The sequence below is a fragment of the Elephas maximus genome, chromosome 8 (genome assembly GCF_024166365.1).
Source record: "Elephas maximus indicus isolate mEleMax1 chromosome 8, mEleMax1 primary haplotype, whole genome shotgun sequence".
In the NCBI taxonomy this organism is placed as follows: Eukaryota; Metazoa; Chordata; class Mammalia; order Proboscidea; family Elephantidae; genus Elephas; species Elephas maximus.
In genome coordinates this window covers 108,029,757-108,039,065 of record NC_064826.1, presented here as the reverse complement: position 1 = coordinate 108,039,065, position 9,309 = coordinate 108,029,757, and the positions used below count along the sequence as shown (strand labels likewise).

Genomic DNA, 9,309 nt, shown 5'->3' with positions numbered 1-9,309 from the left:
GGAAGAGACTGAATCAAAAACCTTCCAACAAAAAAAGTCCTGGACCAGCTGGCTTCACCGAGGAATTGTACCAAACACTTAAAGAAGAATTGACACCACTCCTTAAACTATTTAAAAAAATAGAAAAGGGAAACTTTTTAACTCACTCTGAAGCCAGCCTTACCTTGAAGCCAAAACCAGACAAACACACAAGAAAAGGAAACCAGGGCGCCACCAACTAATGCCTTCACGAGCCTCAGCCTCGCCACCGCTGCCCAGCGCCATGCCCTGGAAGAAGACCTTCAAGCAGGGCCTTACCTTTGCACAAAGAGTGGAAGATATCCGACTTATCCGAGAAGAACATCCTATCAAAATCCCAGTGATAACAGAAAAATAACAAGTGTGGAAGCAGCTTCCTGTAGTGGATAAAACCAAGTTCCTTGTACTAGATCACTTCAACAAGAGTGAATTCATCAAAATAATTAGAAGGCACTTACAGCTGAACGCTAGCCAAGCCTTCTTCCTATTGGTGAACGGACACAGGATGGTGAGAGCCTCCACACCGATTTCTGAAGTGTATGAAAGAAGGACGAAGATGGATTCCCGTGTATGGTATATGCCTCTCAGAAGATGTTTGGAATGAAATCGACCTTGTAAGACCAGCAGAACACATCTATTACAGAGGGGGGAAAAAAGGGGCGGGGGGAGGGAATGTTATCGACTGAAATTGGTAAGTTCATCTTGTCAGAGTTCATCGAAGCAATGTGGTTCCACCTAGGACTTTTAGGAAGTTGTTTTTGTATTTCAATCAGCAAAGCTGAGTTCCAAATGAGCAGCACATTCAGCTTCAGAAAACTATATTATTTAACATAGGCTCTCCAGTTTTCAAATTTTAGAAGTTTAAAATAAGTTTAAAAATAAAATACTTTGGATTTTCAGTTGCCAATGAAATGAATCTTGGAGTTACTGTAATGTTCTTTTCCCCGGAGGAAACTTGCAATCAGAGCAGTGACTTCAAGTCCTTCAGAGAGACACTCAGTCTTCTTTTAAATTCACGGAGCCTGCCGATTTTTCAGAGAAATCTCCACAAGAGGATCTTTAGAAGCATGAGTTGCCAGGCATAACGCCCTCAAAATCCATTTGCCGTAGTAGTTGGCACAAAGCAAGGCAAGTGGGGCTGGGTTAGAAACATACCTATGGCTCTGAACTACTGCCCAAGCTTCCTGATCCTAACAGGAAGAACATGAAAAGTCAACTCTTTTGCAGTGTTAAAATTTAATAAACACCAAGCTGTTTCTTATTTGGTTTGTTCTCTAGACAATTAAGTGTAGAAAAACACCACAGCTTAATAGGAAGCTTGAATAATTTATAATTTTGGTCTAACCCCAGAGGAGAAAGGAGTGACATTTCTTCTGTTTTAAGTTTTTTTCAATCTGAAAACTCAAACCAATGACTGGTTTGGTAAATAAATAAGCAGTTGTATCGATTCCGTTCTTTAGGACAGTGGTAGAAACCACAGAATACTAAAATGTGAAAGTATTAAAATTCAAATGCACACCCAAGCTTAATCCATGTTATATGTTAAGTGTGACTACAATGATATTAAAAATTCTCACATTTTTTTTTTCAATGATCACTGTTCCGTGAAACCACCATCAAAATCCACCCATTCTAAGTGCATGCCAATTGTGAGGAAAATGTATCAAAATGAGATGTAGGCTCTTTACAAATATCAAGAGTTAAATATCTTTGAAGTTCAACCTAGAACAAATGCCTTGATGCCTCCAGCTCCTTGCACGGGTTTACTATTTACTATCTTCATGGGTGCATCCCTGAAAAGTCAGTCCCTGTAGGCTGTGTGGCAGGTCACAGTTTATCCTTGTGTATTTAGGTGTGTGTGGAATCCCTGTCTCTGTTAGTGACCGTTACTCTACTGGAGGGAAAAGCACAATTTCTGCTATGGGCGCTCTCCCTGCAGCTAAGGGAGCCCCACTTCCTGTGACCTTCTCTTCCACTGCATGCAGCTGTCCACAGTGCCCACTTCTAATATGTAAATTTTTGCCCCGTTATGTAAATTCTTAACCAGCCTGTCTTGTTTCCATTGTACAAGTCTTTATATCTGACATTCTTGTAACTACTGAGTGATGGATAAGATTCCTGTAACAAACTGCTTTTTTGGAAAAAAATAAATAAATACCATGCTGAGAGGAGTGATTTATATCCCACATTAGCAGGTGGTCACTTTGCTTATAGGATCTTTGAAACATTTTTAATGAACTAAGGTGGATAAAGGCAGAATGAAAAACTGTCAAAAGAAAGAAAAATACAGGATGAAATCCCTTATTAAATCTTCAACGAAATACCAGCACTGAATCCAAAAGCGTATTAAAAGGATTATACAACACGATCAAGTAAGATTTAGTCCAGGAACACAAGAGTGGCTCAATATTAGAAAACCAATCAATGTAATACACCAGATAAAATGAAGGAAAAGAAGGGCATTATCATCTCAGTCAATGCAGAAAAGGCATTTGATAAAATCCAACACCTTTTCATGATAACAACACTCAATAAGCTCAGAATAGAAGAGAAATTCCTCAGTATTTTAAAGGACATTACTGAAAAACCCAGAGTTAACATCATAGTCAATGGAGAAAGACAGAGAGCCTTCTCCTTAAAATCAGGAATAAGACAAGGTTGGCCACTCTCACCACTGCTATCCAATATTGACCATGTTGCAATGTGGAGGACTTGCTTGAACCTGGTAGAAATAAAAATCAAGTTTAGGCATTACTAAAAAGAAATGTCTTTCCAGCCCATATGAGATCTGCTCATATTGGAGAAGATCGTGCACGGAAGGTAGTCTATATTTTACTTCTCCCTCTCCTATTCCAGTCTGGGGTCCTGTGATTTTGACATACAAATGCCTTTTCAGGGAAAAAAAAAAAAGACTGAACCTCAAGAACAAAGCACTAAATATTATTGATGTTCCCACAGGGCAGGAAAATATATCAAAATTATTAAAGACGTACCCTGCTGAAATCTGTTTTCTGATTAAACTACAGTTAGCTAACTTTAAAAGAAGTAAAATATTTGAATTAAGTCCTTTATATATGAGTATCAGGAGGTATCCCGACTTGCTGGAAAATAGCAAATATCTACATTGTTTCACCTGAGGCATAAGTACTTGAAGGTGCCCTTCAATCAGATGTAATAAATTATTTCTTGAGTATCAGAAGGAGATTGCAATATGAATATACATAAATCATTAAAAATACAGTCTGTCTTTTCAAGCTCTGTAAAAATGGAATGAGATAAACTCTATTGCCATATTTCAAGACTGGAAGGAAACTCAGAATAATTTCTGATGGATGGAAAACAGTGACATGCTATTATGGTAAACATTTCCCCCAACTACCATTGATGTCAAGTACAGAGAAAAGATAGCAATTATTATTATTAGGATTAAATAAGAGAAATAAAAAATAGCTCAGTGTGTGATAAAGCAAGGGTAGATTAAATATAAGGGAATACATTTTAATTATAAGGCAAATTAAAACAATGAAACAGTTGGCAAGGGAAATTTACTTTCATCGCTATCAAAGCTGGCTTCCCATCTGAAAGCTTTGTTTTAATGACATTGTTTACTAATTCGCCATGTATCCTGTCAAGAACGGCCTTTGAGAGTCCCTTGTAGTACAATAAAAGAAATCATAACTTGGTTCAGTATGATTTGATATGAAAATTAGCTAATCTCAAAGTTTTTTCAACTTACTTCCAAATGTTTAACATAGCTCTAGAAACCAAGAGTTTAATGAGAAAAAAAAAAAAATGAATATTTTAAATAACACTTCTGGTACAGGGAAAACATAATAGGTACATAAAAAAAAAAAAACCATAATTCCAAAAATGAACCCAGCGCAATAGAAGAGAAAAAAAATCCTGTTTACTAACTCATATCCAAGTATGTAATGACAAAATTGCCTATGCAAGAGGAATTAAGAGATGTGCTCATTTCAATTCATTGCTTATTAAGAATTTCTTAAGTGTAGAATATTGCTAACTGCCATAGAGTCAGCCCTGACTCATAGTGACCTCATGCACAATGGAACAAAATACTGCCCACTCCTGTGCCATCCCCATAATTGGTTGTAGATCAGACCATTATGATCCACAGATTTTTCATGGGTTGATTTTTAGAAGCAGATCACCAGGTCTTTCTTCCCAGTCTATATTATTCTAGAAGCTCTATTCAACCTGTTTATCATCATAGCAACATGCAAGCTTCCACTGACAGACGGGTGGTGACTGCTCAGGAGGAACATTGGCTGGAAATCCAACCCGGGTCTCCTGCATAGAAGGTGAGAATTCTACCCCTGAACCACCAATGCTTCATGTGTGTAGAATGATCTAATGTATAGAAAAAGATGTATCTATTAATTATGTGCAAACCCTGGTGGCATAATGGCTAAGTGCTATGGCTGCTAACCAAAGGTCAGCAGTTCGAATCCACCAAGTGCTCCTTGGAAACTCTATGGGGCAGTTCTACTCTGTCCTATAGGGTTGCTATGAGTCAGAATCGACTCGACGGCACTGGGTTTTTTGCATATTAATTATGTAAGTATAGAGAAGAAAATAATTACTACTGGAGAAAAGAATTACTTAAAAGTAAGAGCTGGATCATTTCCTGTGAATTTTGAAGACTTTTTGCTTCTATTTCAATTTTCTTCTTTCATTTCAAATTATATTTATAAAAAGAGAACATTCCTTAGTGGTTAATGTAATGGGATATCATGATGAAATAATTAACAGGAATTTGAGACCTTGAACTTAAAAGAAAAAAACTAAGGCACAATCTTTTAGTAATAAATGTAATAACTTAGAATGGACCCACAGCAACTTATAGTTTCAATGACAAAGGACACAAAAAGGAATGTATGACCTACACTTATTGAATGCTTCTAAGTATCAGGAACTCTGCTAATTACAAGTAGGTGAGGCAAGCAGTGAAATCACCACCCATTTGTCTGTTGTCATGTTATGGTGGCTTGCTCGTTACTGTGATGCTGAAAACTACGCCACTGGTATTTCAAATACCACCAGGGTCACCTATGGTGGACAGATTTCAGTAGGTCTTTCAGACCTAGACTAGGAATAAAGGCCCGGAGATCTACTTCTGAAAATTAGTCAATGAAAACCCTACGAATCACAATGGATTACTGCCTGATATAGTGCTAGAAGAGAACCCCCCCCCACCCCTCCAGGTAGGAAGACTTTAAAAATACAACTGGAGGAGAGCTACCTTCTCAAAGTAGAATCAACCTTAACGATAATGAATGAAGTAAAGCCTTCAGGACCTTCATTTGCTGAAGTCGCATGGCTCAATATTAGAAGTAATAGCAGCAAACATCCATTAGTAATATGAACATGGAATGTACTAAGTATGAATCAAGAAAAATTGCAAGTCATTAAAAATGAAATGGAACATTTGATGATCAATATCCTAGGTGTAAGTGAGCTGAAATGGGTTGATATTGGCCCTTTTAATTCAATAATTATATGGTCTGCTATGCTATGCTAGGAATGACAAATTGAAGAGGAATGGCATTGCATTCATAGTGAAAAAGAATATGTAAAGATGGTGAGGAGTGTGCTTCTTAGCACAAGTAGACACATGAGATTATGTGGGCAGCTCCTGTCTGGAGGCAAGCTGAGAAGGGAGAGGGGGATGGAAGCTGGTTGAATGGACACGGGAAATACAGGGTAGAAAGTAGTGTGCTGTCACATTGTAGGGAAAGGAACTAGGGTCACATAACAATGTGTATAAGCTTTTGTATGAGAAACTGACTTGAATTGTAAACTTTCACTTAAAGCACACACACACAAAAAAAGAATATGTAAAGATCCTGAAGCACAACACTGTCAGTGATACGTTAGTACCCATACTCCTACAAGAATAACTAGTTGATATGACTGTTGTTCAAATTTACACACCAAGCACTAATGCCAAAGATAAAGAAATGGAAGATTTCTATAAAATGCTGCAGTCTGGAATTGATTGAATGGCAATCAGGATGTATTGATAATTACTGGTAATTGGAATGTGAAAGTTAGAAACAAAGAAGGATCAAAAAAAAAAGTTGGAAAATATGGCCTTGGTGATAGAAAGGATGCCAGAGATAGCATGACAGAATTCTGCAAGACCAACAACTTATTCATTGGAAATACTTTTTTACAACAACATAATCAATGACTATACATGTGGACCTCACTAGATGGACTACACAGGAATAAAACTGACAATATCTGGGGAAAGAGATAATGGAGAAGCTTTATATGTTAAATCAATAAGGTGCTTACCACCACAACTATCAAGGAGTTAACCCAGCCTGAATTCCAGTAACAAGAGAAATTCAGGCTCAATCTGATTACAAACTGATATTCGAGGGTGTTGTTTTAGTCATCTAGCGCTGCCAGAACATAAATACCACAAGTGGATGGCTTTAACAAAGAGAAATTTATTTTCTTACAGTCTAGTATGTTACAAGTCCAAATTCAGGGTGTCAGGTCCAGGGGAAGGCTTTCTCTCTCTGTCAGCTCTAGAGGAAGATAGATTCCTTTTCATCAGTCTTCCCCTGGTTGAGGAGCTCCGCAGGCACAGGGATCCCAGGTCCAAAGGATGCACTCTGCTTCTGGTACTGCTTTCTTCGTGGTATGAGGTCCCCAACTCTCTGCTTGCTTCCCTTTCCTTTTATCTCTTAAAGAGATAAAAGGTGGTGCAGGCCACACCCCAAAGAAACTCCTTTTACCTTGGATCAGGGAAGTGACCTGAGTTAGGGTGGTATTACAATACCATCCTAATCCTCTTAACATAAAGTTACAATCACAAAATGAAGGACAACCACACAATACTGGGAATCATGGCGTAGCCAAGTTGACACATATATTTGGAGGGACACAATTCACTCCATGAGAGGTGTCTTAATCCAAGAGATGAAATTTGGTAGCAGGAATATTTATATTTTTTGCCAATATTTAAATTGGGTTATGATAACTACATGAGTCCTGGACTTTGTTCACTGTGAATCAGGACCCAAGGTAGTGAAAGGGGACATGGAAACATGATCTAACAGGTTTTAGTGGTAAAGGTCTGCAAAGGGTGGTCTAGATTGGAAGAATCTCCAAGAAGATGAAGATTTGGATTTAGACTTGGTACAGTGTTCTTGATCTAGTTAAAAAAAAAAAAACAAAAACTAGAGCACAAATTAAGGAAGGGTAGGTTGTGGATGGGCAGAGCACTGTTGCCCACACTTGAGATATTTTCTCTCTGTTCTTGAAAGAAGCCACTGAAAACTTGTTTGTTTTTGATAATCTGCTAATAAGTATCTACAAGATTAGAGATGACTATATTAGCTTCCTATCACTGCTGTGAAAAAAAATTACCACAAATTTAGTGGCTTAAAAGAACATAAATTTATTATTTACAGCTGTAAAGATCAGAACTCTGAAACGGGTCCACTAGGTGTCTTAGTTTCCTAGGGCTGCTGCAACAAAATAACATGAACTGGGTGGCTTACAAGAACAGAAATGTATTGTCTTACAGTTCTAAAAAAAAAAATCCAAATTAACTTGCCAGCCAGGCCATGCTCAATCTGAAGTCTCTTGGAAAAGATCTTTCCTTGTGTCTTCCGACTTCTGTTAGTCCCAGGTATTTCTTGGCTTATAGATTTATCTTCACATGGTCTTCCTTTCTATGTCTGTCTCTCTGTGTCTCTTCTCTTTTACAGAGACACAACTCAGATTAGATTAGATTAGGACCCACCCTACTCCAGTATGACCTCGTTAAAGATAATATCTTCAAAGACCCTATTTCTAAACAAGTTCATGTTCACAGGTACTAGTGGTTAGGACTTCAATATATCTTTTCAGAAGAATGCAATTCAATTCATAGGACTGGGCTAACATCAAGGTGGTGGCAGGATTGTGTTCCTTCTGGAAGTCCTTGGAGAGAATCTGCTTCTTTGCTCTTTCTCAGCTTCTAGCCAAAAAACCAAAAACCTGTTGCTGTAAGGTCGATTACTACCCATAGATGAATGTGAACTGCCAATATTTGATTAGCAGCTGAACTCTTACCGTTGTACCACGAGGGCTCCTGCATGTCTCTCAAAAAAAAAAAAACCCATTGCCACTCAGTAGATTTCAACTCATAGCAACTCTGTAGAACTGCCTCATAGAGTTTCCAAAGAGTGCCTAGTAAATTTGAACTGCCAACCTTTTGGTTAGCAGCTGTGGCTCTTAACCACTATGCCTCAGCTTCTAGAGGCTGCCCATATTCCTCACGCTCCCTTTCTTACCTCACTTCAACCTCTGCTACTGTTGCTACTCTTCTTCTCTGACTTTGACCCTTCTGCCTCCCTCTTTCCCTTATAAGAGCCCTTGTTATTACACTGAGTCTACTCAGATGATCCACAATGATCTCCCCATATCAAAATCCTTAACTGAATCACATCTACAAAATTCCTTTTGTCATGTGATACTCCAAGGATTAGACGTGGACATCCTTGATGGGTCGTTATTCTGTTTCCAAAATGACAGCCAAATTTCTGGTAATAATGGAAATATTTTCCGAAGCATGTACACTTCTATTCATAGAAACTAATGCCAAGGAAAAACACCTGCAGCAATAATCAGGAACACATAACTGTTAAATAGGATGGGTCGCTGGATGGCATAAAGGGTTAAACTCTAGGCTTTTAACTAAAAGGTTGGTGGTTTGAGCCTTACCACAGAGGAAAGGCCTCGTGATCTGCTTCCAAAAGATCACAGCCTTGAAAACCCTATGGAGTGCAGTTCTACTCTGCACACATGAGGTCACCATGAGTTAGAATCAACTCAACAGTAACTGGTTTCGTTTGTTTTTGGGATACAGCAATGAATAAAATAAAGCTTCTGCTCTCAAAACTTACATTCTAGTTGGGGAAGAAAGACAGTAGAAAACAAACTATAATATAGATCAGGTAGCAATAACTTCTATAAGGATAATAATGCAATAAATAGGGGAGTGCTTGAGCAGTGCAAATGGTTAAGTACTCAGCTACTAACCAAAATGTTGGTGGTCGGAACCCACCCAGAGTCACCTCGGAAGACAGGCCTGGTGATCTGTCTTAAAGGTCACAGCCACCGAAAACCCAGAGTAGTTCTACTCTGAAACACAAGAAGTCTCTGTAAGTTGAAATTGACTCAGTGGCAACTGGTTTGATTTGTTTAGTTAGAAAAATAGGGAGGGGAAGAATGGAATAAGAGACACCTAAGCAGAAATATTTGAGCAGA

General features: G+C 38.3%; 1 pseudogene; it reads left to right on the top strand.

Moving 5' to 3' along the window:
- Window positions 1-262: 262 nt before the first annotated feature.
- LOC126081898 (microtubule-associated proteins 1A/1B light chain 3B-like) lies at window positions 263-636 on the top strand (annotated as a pseudogene).
- Window positions 637-9,309: the final 8,673 nt, after the last annotated feature.